General features: G+C 42.5%; 1 protein-coding gene across 1 annotated transcript in view; it reads left to right on the top strand.

Moving 5' to 3' along the window:
- The first annotated feature begins 1081 nt into the window (after positions 1 to 1081).
- LOC307024757 (glutathione hydrolase 1 proenzyme-like) overlaps positions 1082 to 19897 on the top strand; it is a 47692-nt gene continuing 28876 nt past the window's right edge. The window contains exon 1 of the mRNA XM_079659148.1: positions 1082 to 1501. The gene's annotated coding sequence lies outside the window, so the exon portion shown is untranslated. The remainder of the gene's footprint in view (positions 1502 to 19897) is intronic.

Below are 19897 nucleotides of genomic sequence, written 5' to 3'. Positions count from 1 at the left end.
AGATTTATTTCAAGGCAATCACTAGTCAAAAGCATTTTAAATGTAGGATCAAGCTAAGGTATACAAATTCACAGTTAAGGTATAACATTCACAGAGGTGATTTGATCAACCTGTAATCTAAATCTGCAAAGTTGCAGTGTCTTCAATTTTTAGGATTACTTTTACGTTTACTTCATTACGCTTTAGTCAAGAGTAAGGCACTTAGTCTTAGTAAAATCAATACATTCATTTTAGTCAAGTACATTGTTCAAAATCTGAAAAGGAAAAGTTAGGCAAATATTCAAAGACTTTTGTAAAAACCTGGAAAGGAAGGATTAAACATTCTTAAAACTTGAATCGAGTTGACAACCTCGAGTCGTGGAGGAGTCACGCATTCTGGTGAGATCAGGTTGGTTTTAAACCTGCTAACACGTGACTTTATGTCAGATTCCTGTGTCTTACGTGGAAAAACGTGTGCAGTGCTTTGCAAAAAGCAATGTTGATTTGCAAATTGTGTGAAAAGCTGAAAACGTGTTTAGAGTTTTGGAGATTTTAGCCGATGTTTTGCTCTTTGAGTGTCAGTTAAAATAATTGTGCTTTATGTATAATTTTTGTGTGTTAGCAATCTAGAAAAACTGTAATAGAAATATCTTATTATTCAATACCTTATAATCGGAAAATATGTATTTATTTATTTTGTTTAGTGCAAAAGTGTAATCTGATCTGACAAAAATATATTAATCATCACTATTTAACACATGTCTGGTCATTGGAAATATCAAAAAACAATCATTAGCTGTACATCTTTAAACATCTGGTCATTCAATTCAAAGTTCATCTTTGTACGAGAGCCGGAAGAACAAGTCTTCCTGACTCGTTCTCCTCCTCTCTTTATGACAACGAGTGTCTGGTGTGTAAAGGCATCCTGTTACTGTAGATTAGCACTGAGGTGCTGATTTGCTCAAACTCTTCTTTATCAGAGCGCCATATTTCAACCCCCCAAAATTGCTCTGCTTTTGTGTGGCTCATTCAGTGAGCACTGTAGTTGATCCCCAGAGGTGGGGACTCGAGTCACATGACTTGACTCGATTCGCATATTTTTTGACTTGAGACTTGCTTGACTAACATTGATAAAAGACTTGACTTGACTTTGACTTGGTATTCATGACTTGAGACTTGACTTAAGCTTGAGACAGATGACTTGAAAGGACTTGACTGTTTAAAATTAAATATTTGCGTTTGTTTTTGTAGTGGGATATTACGTTTAGTTTTTTCGAAAAACGTGATTATAACGCCATGCGCGCAAACCTGGCAACCCACTAGACGGCAGGAGTGTCAGTTAACATGGCAGCGGCTAGCTTTACTCCAAAAATAGTGAAGTTTGGATTCAAGGATTATTTTTGTCGATGACGCTAATAAGAAGAGAACATCGGTATGCAGGGTCTGCAGCATAAAGATCAGTGACAGGACCACCACAACATCCAACTTCATTCGTCACTACAAAAAAAACCCACAGAGAAAGGTAGGCTACGTGACTGTGTTGTGTTAGCTAGAAAGCTAACGTTAAGTTTAAGCTACGTTAGACTTGGTTTCAAATCGATTAAGCAAAGAGAAGACAAAACGGGGTAAATGAACACTAGAAACGCCAAGGGATTCATTTTGACTAACCCTGATACTGACGGGCTGTCGAGAGAGAGAGAGAGAGAGAGAGAGAGAGAGAGAGAGAGAGAGAGAGAGAAAAGAGATGCCTCGTTTATTTCCCCTGTGTTATTATCAGAAGTTACTGTAAACATTTGAATAATGTAGTTCATCTACTTTTAGTAGTTTGTTTAAATGTTTTAATTATGTTGTTTTTGTTTGTAGAAGTGCATCATTCCTTGATTTATTGTAAAATGAATCTGAACTTTTTGATCTGTTATGATGATAAACTGAAGCCATTTCTAAATTAACCCAATTAAGTGAGTTTTAAATCGTCCTGCTTAGTTTATAAGGAAATTATGAAGAGGAACAAATTAAATGGTTTGAAAATGATATCTATGTAGGGCTGACGCTGTTGGCGGTTCTAGTATTAACAGAAATTTAAATTAAATATGTGTAATGGCAAATGCCATATATGATTTTCTTAGCTGCAATTCTGCCTTTTTGAACAGACTTTTTGAGTCCTAGCTATATTGTCTACAGTTCTGGGGTTAATATGAATCTAATATGATTGTCATCGGTCTAACTGTGTATGTAATGAAGATCATAGTGTGGGTTGAATCCATTTTCATAACCACTGTCTTTTAACTGATTTAAATGCGGAAACTGGGCTTATTCATCAGAATTTCGTATGACTTGACTTGACTTGCTTGACCTGAGCAATGACTTGACTTGACTTGCTTGACTCTCACCGCAGTGACTTGGGACTTACTTGATACTTGTAGGTCAAGACTTGAGACTTGCTCATGACTTGCACATGTACGACTTACTCCCACCTCTCCCCCAGTGAAATGGAGGCTCATCTGCCTGTATTCCTTCTGCTATCTGCTTGAGAGCAGTGCAACTATTCCTAGTGGTGCATCCAGGTGTCCCCCACGTGATGGGAGAGATTAGGAAGATATCAAACTGCTCCAAGAAACATGGAACCTTGTATTATAGAAGCCTCTGAAGCCCTCACTCATTCTGCAGGGTTGTCTGCTTGAGCCCACCGAGCAGAAAGATGAAGAAGCATCCTGTTACAGTGAGTGAAGCAAGCAGGACCCAAACGCAGATAACACTGAAAAATCCTTTATTTGAAGGCTAAACGTCAAAAACCAGAACACTCCCCGGTGAACACAGTCACAGACAAACGACGAACCAACAATGACAGACAGCAAAAACAGAACTTAAATACACACAAGACTAATCAACGAAACAAGAGACAGGTGAGGAGGGAGGAGAAAACTATGGAGTTATTTCAGGGTCATAAGTTTTGACCATTCAAAAAAATACAATTTATTTTAAAGTTCAAGTTTTTATCCTGAACTTTGAAAAATACAATGATGTATTCAAAATAAAAATAAGTATTTGGAAATCATTTTTCAGGTTGAATATTATTTTTGATTCAGTTCAGCAATTTTTTTGAATAGAATATTTATTTTCAGATTTCACTTTTATACATATTTTGATATTTGAATCCTTATTTTTTTCAGTTGCAGATTTTTCTTTTTCAGATTCAAAACAATTATTTGTTTCAGTTTCAAGTCTAGTTTTTTCAGGTTTCACATTGCTTTTCACCTGCAGATTGTTTTTCAGTTTCAGATCTTTTTTTTTCGCTTTCAGATCGTTTTTTTTCGCTTTCAAACTTTTGGCCCTGATGTTGCTTGGGGGGGCGGGGCTTAGAAAAGAGTAGTTTGGCATCCTGAGTAGCAGGCCTCCCTCTGTCATGTTGCCTTCATGGATGTTAGGTAGCGCGAGAAATATAACTCAATTCTTTATATACACAATACAAGGCAGAGTCCATGGTGGGGGTCTCGGGTGGACGGCCCGGGGTGCAAGGCAGAGTCCATGGAGGGGCGAAGACCACAGCGGTCGAACTCAGGCGGCCGAGCACGAGGGCGAAGGCCGCGGCACTCAGGGAGCAGCGGCTGGAAGAGTCAGGGGGCCGGGCGCGAGGGCGAAGACCGCGGCACTCAGGGGGCCGGGCTCGAGGGCGAAGACCGCGGCTCTCAGGGTGCCGGGCTCAAGGGCGAAGACTGCGGCTCTCAGGGGGCCGGGCTCGAAGGTGAGGACCGCGGCTCTCAGGGTGCCGGGCTCGAGGGCGGCGACGGGACAACTCCGGAGGATGGGCAGGAAGGCGCTGACGGGACAGCTCCGGAGGCCGGGCAGGACCCGGTGTCGGTCGGACAGGAACCGGAGCCGGTGGGACAGGCTTCGGCAGGATCCCCCACGGAAGAGGACCAGGAGTTGGCAGGACCCCTGACGAGATAGGTGACGGCGGGACCTCCAACGGAACAAGACATGGGGTTGGCAGGACTCTCAGCGGAACCTCCAACGACACAGGACATGGAGTTGGCAGGACCCCCAGCGGAACCTCCAACGGCACAGGACATAGGGTGGCAGGACGCCCGGCAGAAGAATCGTCGGCGGGACCTCCAACGGCACAGGACATAGGGTTGGCAGGACCCTGGCAGAAGAGCAGTCGGCGGGACCCCCAACGGGACATGACATGGAGTTGGCAGGACCCCCAGCGGAACCTTCAACGGCACGGGACATAGGGTTGGCAGGACCCCCGGCAGAAGAGTAGTCGGCGGGGCCTCCAACGGCACAGGACACAGGGTTGGCAGGACCCCGGCAGAAGAGCAGTCGGCGGGACCCCCAACGGGACATGACATGGAGTTGGCAGGACCCCCAGCGGAACCTCCAACGGCACGGGACATAGGGTTGGCAGGACCCCCGGCAGAAGAGTAGTCGGCGGTGCCTCCAACGGCACAGGACATAGGGTTGGCAGGACCCCCGGCAGAAGAGTAGTCGGCAGGACCTCCAACGGCACAGGACATAGGGTTGGCAGGACCCCCGGCAGAAGAGTAGTCGACGGGACCTCCGACGGCACAGGACATAGGGTTGGCAGGACCCCCGGCAGAAGAGTAGTCGGCGGGACCTCCAACGGCACAGGACATAGGGTTGGCAGGATCCCCGGCAGAAGAGCAGTCAGCGGGACCCCCAACGGGACAGGACACAGGGTTGGCAGGTCCCCCGGCAGAAGAATCGTCGGCGGGGCCTCCAACGGCACAGGACACAGGGTTGGCAGGACCCCCGGCAGAAGAGCAGTCGGCTGGACCTCCAACGGACCAGGACATTGGGTAGGGACTTGAGAGGGGACTCGAGAAGGGACTAGAGAGGGTTCTTGAGAAGGGACTAGAGTAGGGACTAGAGTAGGGACTAGAGTAGGGACTGGAGAAGGGAATAGGGAAGGGACTAAAGAAGGGACTTGGGAAGGGACTAGAGGAGGGACTTGAGAAGGGACTAGAGAAGGGACTTGAGAAGGGACTAGAGAAGGGACTAGAGAAGGGACTAGAGAGGGGTCTTGAGAAGGGGCTAGAGAAGGGACTAGGGAAGGGACTACAGTAGGGACTATGGAAGGGACTAGAGGAGGGACTGGAGAGGGAACTAGAGAGGGAACTAGAGAAGGGACTAGAGAAGGGACTTGGGAAGGGACTAGAGAAGGGACTAGAGAAGGGACTAAAGAAGGTACTAGAGGAGGCACTAGAGGAGGGACTATGGCTGCTGGGGCCGGAACCAGGGCCGGAAACCATGGCTGCTGGGGCCAGGACTGAGGTTGGAACTATGGCTGCTGGGGCCAGAACTCGGGCCGGCACCATGGCTGCTGGGGCCAGAACTGGGGCCGGCACCATGGCTGCTTGGGCCAGAACTGGGGCCGGATCCGTAGCTGCTGGGGCCAGAACTTGGGCCGGAACCATGACTCTTGGGGCCCGGGCTGCTAGTCTGGCCTTGCGACTCCTTCTCTTAGGAGCCTTTTGGAGGTTCCGTGGACCTCCAAAAGCCAGACGAGTTCCAGAGAACGGCTCCTAGACAGGAGCAGGAACTGGGGAAGAAGCAGAGGTTGACTCCAGACGGAACACGCCGAGACATATGGTGTCAGGTTGGGAATTGGGAGGCAGGGGGCTAGCATGCCTGGGGCTAGCAGGCCGGGAAACACATGTCGGAAGGATATCCATCATCCAGCCAGGTAAGAATTTCACAAGACATGGTTTCTCTTTTGCTATCTGGTGCGCCTCTGCCTGAGCAGCCTCTTTCTGCTCAACACTGAACGCTCCCCTCCACCTACCATAGCAGAAAGCCAAAGAATAGGTACATTTATGGAGTTCCACCTCAAATGGATCTTCTGCTGGGTCCATCTTGGTTGGTTGGTTCTGTTACGGTGAGTGAAGCAAGCAGGACGCAAACGCAGATAACACTGAAAAATCCTTTATTTGAAGGCTAAACGTCAAAAACCAGAACACTCCCCGGCGAACACAGTCACAGACAAACAACGAACCAACAATGACAGACAGCAAAAACAGAACTTAAATACACACAAGACTAATCAACGAAACAAGAGACAGGGCAGGAGGGAGGAGAAAAACACAGGGGCAACAGGTGAACACAATCAAGTAAACAGGTAGGAGGGAACAGGTAGGAGGGAACACACACAGACAGGAAACCAAAGACAAATCTAAACAAGACAAAACACAACACAGACAGACAGAAAACCAAAGACAGATCTAAACAAGACAAAACACAACACAGAAAGATCGTGACACATCCCATCTTATCAGTAAGTTGAAGAGTAGAATCCTATCTCAGCAAAAAGGTGAAGAGATGCATCCCATTTTATCAGAAAGTTGAAGATTAGAATCCTCTCTCAGCAGAAAGGTGAAGAGATGCATCCTCTCATCTCGAACGACCTTGTGCTTCCTTGCAGGTGGCCGGGGGGTGCTCTCTGCAGCCGGAGAGTGTGACCCTCTCTCTCTGACCCTTGGCCTTGAGAGTTGTAGTTGTCGGCACAACACTTGATAGGGATGTTTTTCTGAGTGAAGACAAAGTAATGGATTAGCACATTATCATTGAATTACAAAAATAGGATAGGCCCCATAGAATTATTTGGCAGCCTTCCTGACCCATGGTGGGTCAGTGACGTGACGCCTAGATATCTGTTTCCACAAGCAGTTAACTTTATATTGTTATATAAAAATAGTTAAATATTGTATGAAGGCATTAATCTCACATCACTTTACTGACCACTATTCGTAAATAGTGTAAATAATACTAAATTGGGTGATTTTTCTAGTATTAAAGTGGTAAGATGTCATTCGGTAAAACGGTTCTCACTTAAAGTCAATGAAGACAATTGTTTGTAAAATGATGAAAATAATTTAAAATCATGAACTATTCTATGCGGCATATTTTTTCATGTCTCTTGATAAACATTTTAAAGTTTTGATAAGATGCACCTTTAAAAACATAAAGAAATATCTAAAAGACTTTGTTCCGCAAAGAAACATTTTCCTGTATGTCATTCGGTAAAACAAAGTTCAGAGGCCATTTTGAACTATAGTCACATGACTTTAGTCAGGCCACATGTGATGACATCACTCAGAGGACCCTTGAAGACTGCCCAAGTTGAAGGTAAGTTTACATTTTGCTCCTAAATTTGAGATGATTACACCTTTTCCATGTGTGGTACCATGTGTCACAGATTTGAATGTCATTCGGTGAAACGTCCAAAAAGTGTTTATAAAGTTTTTAATTTAAAAAACATTAAGTTATAGATGAAATTTGAAGTTTACAAATTGAGGTCAAGGTCATTGTTGCTAATAGGCGACCAAGCAACTGCCTGTTAGGAATGAATTTCTATGAAATTTGTCATTCAGCAAAACAGAATTTGTCATTCAGTAAAACCGTTTGTCTGAATGACATCTGTTATCCCGAATGACACAGTGGATTTAACTGATTTCTTTCTTTCTTTATTGATTGTTTTAACATGCTATAGAGTTTGTGTAACTGAATTAATTGTATTATTTATTTTTATTTTTTATTATTATTAAAAAAAACATTTTAACAGATGCCTGTGTCCAACAAGGAGAGGGGTGCACACTTCCGTGCAAGGATAAGGGCAGATCCTGCTGCTAGGGAGGAGAGACTAGCAAAGAGAAGGGACAGGTATAACTGTGAAGGTGTATGAGAGCAGTAATGGCGGTAAACAGTATAGGATGCATTGTCTATAAGCCTGAATTTGTTTTCCATATCTACAGTACCACTACAAAGTGCATTTGGCAGTTAACTTGGCTTAAATCTTCATTAAAAAGAATAAACAAATGAATATCTAATAAATAAATACATGACTAAATTAATAAATACTTTGTAGGTATAAACAGAGGATGCAAGCTGGACAGCATGATCATCCGTCCGTCACAGAACTGACAGCATCTGCTGCTGAAAAGAAGAGGGAACAGTGGAGGCTCAATCAGAGGCGACGTAGGGAAAGAAAGAGGCAGGTGGAAGCTGTGATGAACCTCACACCTCTGTCTGAGGACTCTTTTGAGGAGCCTCCACAAGTTGCCATATGGACTTTTCTGAAAATTATGCCTGTAAGCTGAATGTTGAGGTCCAGTCTTTTCATTTTGGGGGTAGTAGAAAACAGGCAACAGTTCACACATGCATGGTCTACACAGCTGGGAAATCTCAAGCCTATGCCACCATTTCCGACTCCCTCCGACATGACGAACGGGCAGTATGGGGACATCTGAAACCTGTGTTGGATGAGGTCCTATCCAATACAGGGATAACTACAGTGCACTTCATGAGTGACGGCCCACTCACCCAGTACAGAAACCGAAAGAATTTCTACTTGATGTGTACCATGCCTTTCCTTAGAGGCATTAAAGAGATAACATGGAACTTCTCAGAGAAGGCCCATGGAAAGGGTGCACCAGACGGTATTGGTGGTTCAGTCAAGAGAGGTGCTGATGCATTTGTGTTGCAAGGAAGTGATATTCAGCAGCCTCAAGATTTGTTTTCCTTTCTGGAAAAATCGAATTCAAATGTAAAATTCTACTGGGTATCCGCAGATGACATCACCAGAGTGGATGAGGCTTTGCCGAATGACGTGCCGGTTGTTAAAGGCACCTTGAATATTCACCAGGTAACTGCAAACACCGCAGGGAAGATCATGTTTAGAGATGTGTCCTGTTTTTGCCATCGAATGGGACTTACCTGTGAATGTGAATCACCCTCTGAGGTAGACTTTCATGCCAAAACAGCTACACCCTCCACCACCATTTCAGAATCTGATGACATGGTTGGAAAGATGGTAATAGTGTCTTATGACAAAAAGCTATTTGTAGGGCAAGTCCTGAAGGTAGTTGGTGATGACGTTGAGGTGTCCTGTATGCAACAGTCTGGCAGAAAGAATTGCTTTGCATGGCCCCAAAATCCCGATGTCATCTATTACTTTCAATCAGATGTGAAAACGCTTATCTCAGAACCAGAGCCATCTTCTAGTAGAAGCTCCAAATTGTCAGCTGATGACTGGGATAAGTTCTTATCAGTCTGAAACAGTCAGTAAATAACACTGACCAGCCTTCAGTGGTACTGTGTATTTCTTAACACTAATGAGTTCATTATTTAGTAAAGTATAAATTGCAATAAAACAATGTTAAATTATATATTTCATATGCAATAAGAAAAACAGAATTGCCGCTATTGTTGCCTGTTCACTTACCTGTTGATAGCAGCTGAAATAAAAACAGGAGTTGTTATTGTTATTATTCTGTTGTAGTGATAAAAAAGAAACTTTAATCAGATACTTACTGGTTCATATTTGACATCATTATTGTGTTAAGAGAATGGAGAACGATGTTATGAGACTGAGTCTGTTTTTTGATGTCAATAAATGTAAAGTTCAATTATAAAGTCTTTGGTATCCTTTTTTTAAATGTAGGACTAAATCCAGTTATTGGATCTATGTGCAATGGCATATTGCAGTATGTCATTCAGTAAAACGAAAGACGTCATACAGTAAAACAATGAATTTTACAACAAATATATAAAATAGTGTGTTACTTGACATAAACAATTAAATTAATAAAGTTAATTTAATTATAATAAGAGGTTTCATATGATTTGAAAGCATTTTTACCTGTACTGGAATAATGTAGGAAAAAAATGTTGACGGATGAAAAGCTATTGCCTTAAAAGACAAAATATTTAATATTTGTAGTTTTGCTGTGAAAATGTTATACCTGGATATAGATTCCTTATAGATCAATAATTACATTTTTCACTATCTGTGACTGTGTCATTGTCATTGATTTTAATATCATATGGAAAATAGCTTTGTTTTGCCGAATGACATTTTCAAGGGGTGTATCAATGAAATGCATAAAAATGCCTTATAGTGTTACCTTTTTCAGTGGGCACATGCACAAATGAAAAATATATATTTGAATTCACTCAGAAAATGTTGAAACTGACTTGCTGTTTCATTTTAATTTTTTTGCCATTTTGAAAATATAAAATGTCACATGCATAAATTGAAGGTTTGTGTTAAAGTTAAAGGTGAGCTAGTCCCTGTTGATATAACCCCTTCTCAATGATTCAAAATGTTATATTAATTCACCATTTACCTTTTTATAAAATATTAGTTTATCAGAAGTACATTGTCTCTTCCATAAAACATAGGTTTGAGAAATATATTACCCAATATAAAATAAATTACTCAATATAATTGACTCTCCCCTCCCTTTTCTTACATATGTTACTGTCACGATTCTTGTGTTGTGTCACGTTTTTAGTTTTGTGTGTCTGGTAGTGGGTGTTTTGCTTTTCTCCTTGTCATGTTTTCCTCCCTGTGTATTGTCTGGTATTTTCCCCTGTGTTTTCATGTCTGTCGTTAGTTTCCCTGGTGTGTCTAATTTCCTGATTGTTTTCACCTGTCACCCCTTCTGTGTCTCCTGTGCTCATCAGCGTCAGCCCCTCCCCTGATTGTTCCCACCTGTGTCTTGTTACCTTGTGTTTACATTTCCTTGTCTCCCAGTGTTCAGTGTCAGTTCGTTCTTGTCTATTGCCGTGGTCAGATCTTTGCTCTTGTCTTTTGCCACAGTCAGCTCTATGCTCTCTTAAGTGCTCTTGTGAAAGTTTTGATCCTCACTACGTGAGCATTTTCATTTTGTTCTCCATTTTTGTAGAGGTGGAACGTTTTGCCTGCAACCTTCTAAGGATGTGTTTTGGACGTTGTTGGGTAACACATTAAAGATGTTCTTTATAAAACGTTCCCTCAATGTTACATGATAACAAATGAAGAACATTTTCAAAGTAACATTCTGAAATAGTTTTCAGGATGTTATTGAGGCCTGAGATGAGAGAAAGGGTTACATAAAATGTTCCCTCAATGTTACATGATAACAAATGAAGAACATTCTCCAAGAAACATTCTGAAAATGTTTTCAGGATGTTATTGAGGCCTGAGATGACAAAGTGTTTTATAAAATGTTCCTTTTAATGTGATACGTTAACAAAGGTGGAACGTTTTCCCTGCAACATTCTAAGGATGTGTTTTGGGCGTTGTTCTGTAACACATTAAAGATGTTCTTTATAAAATGTTCCCTCAATGTTACATGATAACAATTGAAGAACATTCTCCAAGAAACATTCTGAAAATGTTTTCAGGATGTTATTCTTTTTTTTATAAAACGTTGCTGTTATGGCAAATATTAACACGGTCATGGTCAACGTCAGATTTATTTCTAGAGCGCTTTAAAAAACAAACTTGTTGCATTTGTTTGAAAAGGATGTTTTAAAAAAAATCTGATGTCACCATATTTTCCTTTTGAAAAAAACAAAGAAGCACGTAATTCATAATAAGCTGTAAGCAGATATTGCATGTTTGCGGTGGCATGTGTGAGTTCCCAGCTAGAAATGTTTGTTACCATTCGTTGTTCTAGGAATGTTTTCAGCGGGACGTCTTATTTTGGTTCCCAGAATTTTCTTCTGAAAGGTAGGATAACATTCTTTAAAAACATTCTTGAAATGTTTGGTGATAACCTTCTTAAGATATTTTTGATAACCTTCTTAAGATGTTTTTGATAACATTATTAGAACATTAAGCCCTACTGTTCTTAAAACGTTTTCAGTGGGGCGTTTTATTTTGGTTCCCAGAATGTTCTTCTGAAAGGTAGGATAACGTTCTCTAAAACATTCTTAACATATTTGGTTTTTAAAGAACGTTATCCTACCTTTCAGAAGAAGATTCTGGGAACCAAAATAAAAACTTCCCGCTGAAAACGTTTTAAGAATAGGAGGGCATAATGTTCTAACAATGTTATCACCAAACATTTTAAGAATGTGTTTAGAGAACGTTATCCTACCTTTCAGAAGAACGTTCTGGGAACCAAACAAAAACTTCCCGCTGAAAACCTTCCTAGAACAATGACTGTAACATTCTCAGAATGTTTTTAGAACCAAACATTTCTAGCTGGGACATCCCTTAAAACTGGCGTCTTCCCTGATGCCTTTAAAACAACTGTTGTAAAGCCTCTATTAAAGAAACCTAAATTGGATAACAACACAGGAGCAAACCACAGACCAATATCAAATCTACCATTTATCAGTAAAATATTGGAAAGAATTGTCTCAGTCCAAATCAATTCCTATCTTAAAGAAAACAACATCTTAGAAGTATTTCAGTCAGGTTTCAGAAAATACCACAGTACGGAAACTGCACTCAAAAAGGTAATTAGTGACCTCAGACTCAACTCTGATGCAAATAAAATCTCCGTCCTTATCTTATTAGATCTCAGTGCACTTTTTGATACTATTGATCACAACATCCTAATAAATCGACTTGAAAAGCTTATTGGTTTCTCTGGTTGCGTGTTGAACTGGATCAAAACATATATCAGAGGAAGGATGTTCTATATTAGTCTAGGAGGCCATACATCAGAGAAACATGAAAGCCGCTACGGGGTTGCACAAGGGAGCTGTTTAGGTCCATTACTTTTTTCTCTCTATATGTTACGGCTCTGCGACATCATCAGGGAGTATGGTATAGATTTCCACAGCTATGCGGATGATTCACAATTGTACATATCCGCTGAACCAAATGATGTGACAGCCATAAACTCCATTACCAACTGCTTGACAGCAATAAACAAATGGATGAATGATAATTTTCTTAAATTGAATGAGGACAAAACTGAAGTCCTACTTGTTGGCCCCAAATTAAAAAGAGAGATGCTAACCAATAATCTAGGAAGCTTAACCACTTGGATTAAACCATAGGTGACAAGTCTTGGTGTCATCCTGGACTCAGATTTGAATTTCAACGCCCATTTAAACAAAGCGACCAAAATAGCTTTCTTTCATCTCAGAAACATAGCGAAGGTAAGACCATTCATAAATCAACATGATGAAGAGAAGCTAATTCATGCTTTTATATCTAGCCGACTGGACTACTGCAATGCACTATTCACTGGTCTCCCCAAGAAAGCTATTGGAAGACTCCAGCTCATTCAAAACTCTGCAGCTAGACTACTAATACCAAAAGGAGGGAACACATTAGTCCTGTCTTAGCTACTCTACACTGGCTTCCTGTAACTTTTAGAATTGATTTTAAGGTGCTTCTCCTCATATACAAAGCTCTAAATGGACAAGGACCCAGCTACATTGCTGACTCTCTAACAAACTACACACCCGCCAGAACACTGCGATCATCAGATGCAGGTCTATTAGAGGTGACCAGAAAGAGTCATAAGAAGATCGGTGATGCAGCCTTTGTAAACTACGCCCCAAAACTGTGGAACACGTTAGCCAACAATATTAGGGAAGCCAATACGTTGGGCATTTTTAAAAGGCATCTTAAAACCTATCTCTTTACCAAAGCATTTTACTGATTTTACACTATTATACTGCACTATTCTCTGTGATTGACATTGCACTATTTCTCTAGTGTCTTCGTGCCAACTACGTATGAATGTTTGCATGTTATGTTTACTATTGAAGCAGGGTTAGTTGGTGCATGTAGTTGCCTGTTTTCGCCACAAGGCTCCGCCTGAGGGCGTGAAGGTGAAGAAGAGCGTTTCTTCCTCGGTGGTTGAGGGAACTGTGACGGAGTTTTTGGTTATTAATAAAGTTGCCACGAATGTGAAAAGACCGCTTGAGTCCTTGAGTGCAACACTCCACTTGCACCCGGATATTGTTACGAACTCAGGGTATAGGACCCAATTGCAAGACCCAGGAGACAGAGGTAAAGTATTTGTAAGATACTTTATTTTCAAATAGATGACCAAAATAACACTTTCTAATCTCTTGATGAGATGACGAAAAGTGAACAAAAGAAAATCGCTCACGTAGTGAGGAACAAAAACATCATGGTATCAGGAGAGCATAGATCTGACCTAGGCATGAGACAAGACGAAATGACAAGGGAGACTGGGGAATTTAAACACACGACAACAAGACACAGGTGGAAACAATCAGGGGCGGGGCTGGTGCTGATGAGCACGGGAAACACACAAGAGGTAGATCATCAGGAAACCTTGAATGACAGGTAAATGAAGAGTGACAAAACAAACATAAAACAACATGAAAATGAAACTCCCTTAACATTTCTGTCGGTGCACAACAGTACCCCCCCCCCTAGGGCTGACTCCTGATGGCCCAGGCTGATTGTAAAAAATCTTGGATAAGAGTCTTATCTACAATAAATGAAGCAGCTACCCAGCTTCTAGCCTCAGGACCGTAACCCTTCCAGTCTACCAGGAATTGCTTCCCCCTCCCCCTATTACGGACCTCCAGCAGCTTACGGACCTTGTAAACCTCACCCCCTTCAAAGAACTGGGGCGGTAGAGGGAGCTTGGAGGCGGGAACAAGGTTGATGACTCTGGACACCGGAAAAGGACCCACAAATCTTGGAGCCAGTTTCTTTGAGGCGACATGGAGTGGTAAGTCCTTAGTGGAAAGCTGGTCTGTAGCAGGGACCCTGCGATGGACGTCTGCAACAGCCTTCATCCGAGCTGAACTTCGGAGAAGAGACTGTCGAGCACCAGCCCAAACTCGGCAACAACGTCTGATCATGGCATGAGCCGATGGTACCGTTACTTCTTCCTCGTAGTTTGGGAAAAGTGGAGGCTGGAAACCATTGACACAATGGAATGGATTTTTGTGGTCTGTCCAGACTAAAAACAGCTGCTCTGCCCCCTCTAGCCAGTGTCTCCATTCCTCAAGGGCAGCTTTTACGGCTAACAGTTCCTTGTTTCCTACATCATAATTCCTCTCTGCCGTTGTCAACTTCCGCGATAGGTAAGCACATGGATGCATCTTGTTGTCTTCTACAGAACACTGAGACAAGACCCCTCAAATTCCCTCATTGGAAGCATCAACCTCAACCACAAACTGGCACTGGGGATCTGGAATGGTGAGTATAGGAGCTGATGTGAATCTCTCTCTGAGGCGCTGGAAAGCGAAGTCCGCCTGGAGAGTCCACTTGAAGGGAACCTTGGGAGGAGTCAGAACATGCAGAGGGGCAGCAACAGAGCTGAACTTCCTAATAAACTTCCTATAGAAGTTAGCAAACCATAGAAACTGCTGAACTTTCTTCCTGGAGTCTGGTGTGGGCCACTGGGAAACTGCACTGATTTTAGCAGGATCCATCGGGATATGATTGGGTGAGATTATGTATCCTAAGAAAGACACCTCTTCTGTGTGGAACTCACATTTCTCTGCCTTGACATATAGCTGATTCTCAAGCAGTTTCTGCAAAACCTGGCGGACATGGTTAACATGAGATTTAGCGTCTGGGGAAAAAAATCTAAATATCATCATGACACACGAATACCGAAATATTCAAAGATTCCCGCAAAACCTCATTCACCAAAGCTTGAAACACAGCCGGTGCATTGCTTAGTCCAAAAGGCATTACTAGATACTCATAGTGACCACTCTGAGTATTGAATCCTGTCTTTCACTCATCCCCCTTTCTTATTCTAACCAAGTGATATGCATTTCTTAAATCTAACTTGGTGAATGTCTTGGTAGTTTGATGCAGTTCAAAAGCAGATGATATGAGTGGCAGAGGATAGCGTTTTTTCACCGTAATGTAATTTAGTGGATTGTATTCTATGCAAGGTCTCAGAGACCCGTCTTTCTTTCCCACGAAGAAAAACCCCCCTCCGGCTGGAGAAGATGAAGGATTGATAATCCCTGACTTGAGTGAAGAGGAGATGTAGTCGTCCATTGCTGCTCTCTCAGGTCTCAAAATCGAATAAAGTTTCCCCTTGGGAATGGGGGCTCCAGGTAGGAGATCAATGGGACAGTTAAAATCTCGGTGAGGAGGTAGCGACAAGGCTTTGGATTTGTTAAACGCTTCCTTTAAATCATGGTAACAGGGAGGTACCTTCTGAAGATCAGGATAGTCAGGGTGATCTACAATGATCCTACTAGAGTCTGTTGGTTCAATAACAGGTTGTGAAAGTTTACACATGTTAATACAATCCTCTCCCCATTCCTTAATCTTGCCTGAGCGCCAGCCAATGTGAGGATTGTGTGTCTATAGCCATGGAAATCCCCAAATAATCCGGTGCTGAGCAGACTCAAAAATATGAAACTGCATACTCTCTGTAAAGGTCCTTATTCATAGTGATCTGAATAGGCTCAGTGCAATGGGTAACTGTTAATAGGGCGGGATAGCGGAACATTCTTTATTTTTAGCTGTTTGACTGTGCCCCAGTCCATAAGACTTTTGTCAGCCCCTCAGTCTATTAACACAACCTGGTCTATGGCCTGATTGTTTATAAAAATGTTTACCTGAGTAACAGGTCGAGGAGGATTGTCTGTGTGAAACTTGCTTACCAGCGCCCTCCTTTTGACTGGTAAGCTCAATCTTTTCCCGGACATGAAGCGACTTGGTGAACCAGCTCACCGCAGTAGAAACAGCAGCCCTCCCGTAAACGGCGAAGTCTCTCCTCCCGAGTAAGCCTGGTGCTACCCAACTGCATGGGTTCGCCGGTGTTAACCGGAAGCACTGTCCTCCGACGGTCCGATACCACGGGCTGGGAATCCTCACCCGGCGGCGCGACCCTCCGAGAATAATCCTGGGAACTGGGAAGAACGCCAAGGGTGCGACGGTGCTCTCTCTCTTTCCCGAAGACGGCTGTCGATCCGGATGGCCACAGCGATGAGAGATTCCAGATCCCGGGGCACCTCCAGTGGAGCCTGCTGGTCCTTTATTGGCTCTGAAAGTCCAGTCATGAAAGCGTCACGAAGAGCCGGAACATTACACCCGCTGTCAGCTGCCGCTGTGCGAAACTCGATGGCATAATCAACCACCTGACGGTTGAGCTGGCGCATCTGGAAAAGTCTTCTGCTGGCCTCTGTAGCAGGTGACGAGTGATCAAAAATGTGACTAATAGTGTCTATGAAATCGGCCAATGAGTAACATAACTCGGTGTCTCTAGACCATTCTGCAGTAGCCCAGGCTGCACCTCTTCCCGTTAAGTGAGACACGATAAAAGCCACTTTACCATGGTCTGACGAAAAAGCTCCTGGGTAGTGTTGGAAATGCAAATCGCACTATACCAAAAATGCTCTGCAGTTCATGGAGTCTCCAGAAAATCTCTCCGGAAGAGCCAACCGTAAAGAGGAAGAAACAGCCTGGTTTCGGTTGACTGTGTCAGCAGGATTCTCGACAAGGAAATCCCCAGCTGTGGATGACGTCACAGGAGGAGCAGTTTGTAGGTGAGTGAAGAATTGATTCATCTGTGCAATCAGCTGGTGCATCTGCGTAGGGATGATTTCCTGAAACTCTGCCTGGTGTCCTCCCAGTTATTTTATTCCCTGGTTGGCTATGCCCAGCTGTTCCTCGTGGTGATAAATCTTCACGCCTTGTGCTGACAGGGCGGCGTGAAGCGTTCTTGGGTCGGCTGGGTCCATAATGGTCAGTTCGTTCTGTTACGAACTCAGACACTTAGGATGTAGGACCCAATTGCACGACCCGGGAGACAGAGGTAAAGTATTTGTAAGATACTTTATTTTCAAATAGATAGACAAAAATAACACTTTCTAATCTCTTGATGTGATGACGAAAAGTGAACAAAAGAAAATCGCTCACCTAGGGAGGAACAAAAACGTCATGGTATCAGGAGAGCATAGATCTGACCTAGGCATGAGACAATACGAACTGACAAGGAACACAGGGAGACTGGAGAATTTAAACACACGACAACAAGACACAGGTGGAAACAATCAGGGGCGGTGCTGATGAGCACGGGAGACACACAAGAGGGAGATAATCAGGAAACCTGGAATGACAGGTGAATGAAGAGTGACAAAACAAACATAAAACCACATGAAAATGAAACTCCCTTAATATTTATGTCGGTGCACAACAGATATACTGTAAGGCGCTGTTATTAAAGAGGTGGAGGGAGAGTCCTCTCCTGTCATACTGAGAGGCTGATAACTACAGCTCAGTGAGGTAAAGGACTCTGAGTGTTTAGATATTTAACTTTAGTCTAAGAACTGGGTCTCAAACGGTTTGGTAATCATTTATTTAGGCAAGGCAAGTTTATTTATATAGCACCTTTCAACACAAGGGAATTCAAAGTGCTTTACAAAAAATTAAAGACATTAAGAAAATGGCATTTAAAATCAGTCATTAAAAAGCAAAGATAAAAATAAACATTAAAAGACAAATTAATGGATAAAAGTTACAGTGCAGTTTAAGATGTAAAGAGTTCAATTAAAAGCAGCGACAAAAATAAAAGTCTTCAGCCTAGATTTAAAAGTAGTCAGAGTTGCAGCGGACCTGCAGGTTTCTGGTAGTTTGTTCCAGAAATTTGGAGAATAATAACTGAATGCTGCTTCTCCATGTTTAGTTCTGACTCTAGGCTAGAAAGCTGACCAGTCCCTGAAGACCTGAGAGTTCTGGATGGTCAGGGCCGCCCCTGGCCAACTTGGGGCCAGGGGCAACATTGTGAGATGAGCCCCCCTCCACCCAACCGACAGGAGTGAAACAATTTTTTTTGGAAACAAAGTAGGCTACTTTGCAAATATAATTCCTGTTTATTATTATTATCAACATTACTTTTTTACACAGTGAGGTCAATGGTAAATGTGCATGTATGTCGTTCAGTATGCGTTTACAGGTGAATACATCTGCATTTCCAGCCAAATACTAGCCTCAAAAAGATTAAAATATAATTAATGCAAATAAACTACTTCTACTAATAATAATAATAATAATCATAATCAATTCAATAATATAAATACTATATTATTTTATTATAATATAGTTGTAATATAGTCAAGACAAAACATGCTTAACAACTACACACACATTTCTATCAGTATTTCTCTGTATTGTGGTTGACATGATGATGACTGTTAGGAGTTAAGGGGAGAGGCTGAGCATCACCATGAAATGTGCAAATTGACATAAAAATGAATAAAAGGGGAAAAAATGCTCCATGTCTTTTAGGCTGTAAACTTTAACTGTTATGTAAGCCAACTAGACAAACAGTTTATCACTCTTCCTCCTGTACATTAGCAGATACAAGGCATCACATACTTGAATGAATGGTAAATAAAGAATGCTGGAAATAACTGCATCTCCATTAGCCTATATGCTATGCAGAGACAGCCTTCTTCATGTTGTGAATTGCAGCTGATGTTTTAATATGGCAATTGGCAATTTGACTTATACAACATTCGCAAGTTGTACATTTGACTCAACCCACCTTCGAGTGATGCTCTAGTTTCTTCATGTTTTGTTTTTTTTCCGTCTTGCTTGCCGGGGACTGAAATTGTCTTTTCACCGATATGTCTTCACGTACACTAGTGGCCGTATCAAAGCCGTGATCGGTCAGATGTCGATTCGGGTTACAGACTTGCTCCCCTTGTCACCTCTCACTCTCACTCTTGCGGGGGGTGCGCGGAGAACTGAGCAGAAAACTGCGCACAGCAGCTGAGGCCCTCTGGGCTGGGCCCCCTGCGCAAGGCGGGGCCCCATGCAGCCTGCGTGATTGGCCTGTAGGGAGGGGCGGCCCTGTGGAAGTTTCATAATTTAGTAGTTGTTCAGAAATGTATTTTGGGCCTAAACCATTCAGTGGTTTATAAACCAGCAGCAGTATTTTTGAAATCAATTATTTGACACGCCAACCCAGTCTCACAAAAAAACGTGTAATAAGTTGGTCCACAACTTGGGACGTAGTATTTCTACAAAAACGCCTCTGAAATTGTAAGATCCCTACATTTTTTTTCACCATTCATTTCCAATGGCTGGCATCTATGTCACGTGATCTTCAAATTTCTCCCTGCAGAAAAAAAAAACATGGCGTTAAAATGCGTTTTGATGTCATTTGATGCGAGAAATATGAGTTGTTATTTCAGATTATGTGTGCAGTGG

Source organism: Notothenia rossii, assembly GCF_949606895.1.
Source record: "Notothenia rossii genome assembly, chromosome: 11".
NCBI classification, from domain to species: domain Eukaryota; kingdom Metazoa; phylum Chordata; class Actinopteri; order Perciformes; family Nototheniidae; genus Notothenia; species Notothenia rossii.
The sequence above is the reverse complement of the archived record's forward strand: the minus strand, read 5'-3'. Positions and strand labels throughout refer to the sequence as shown.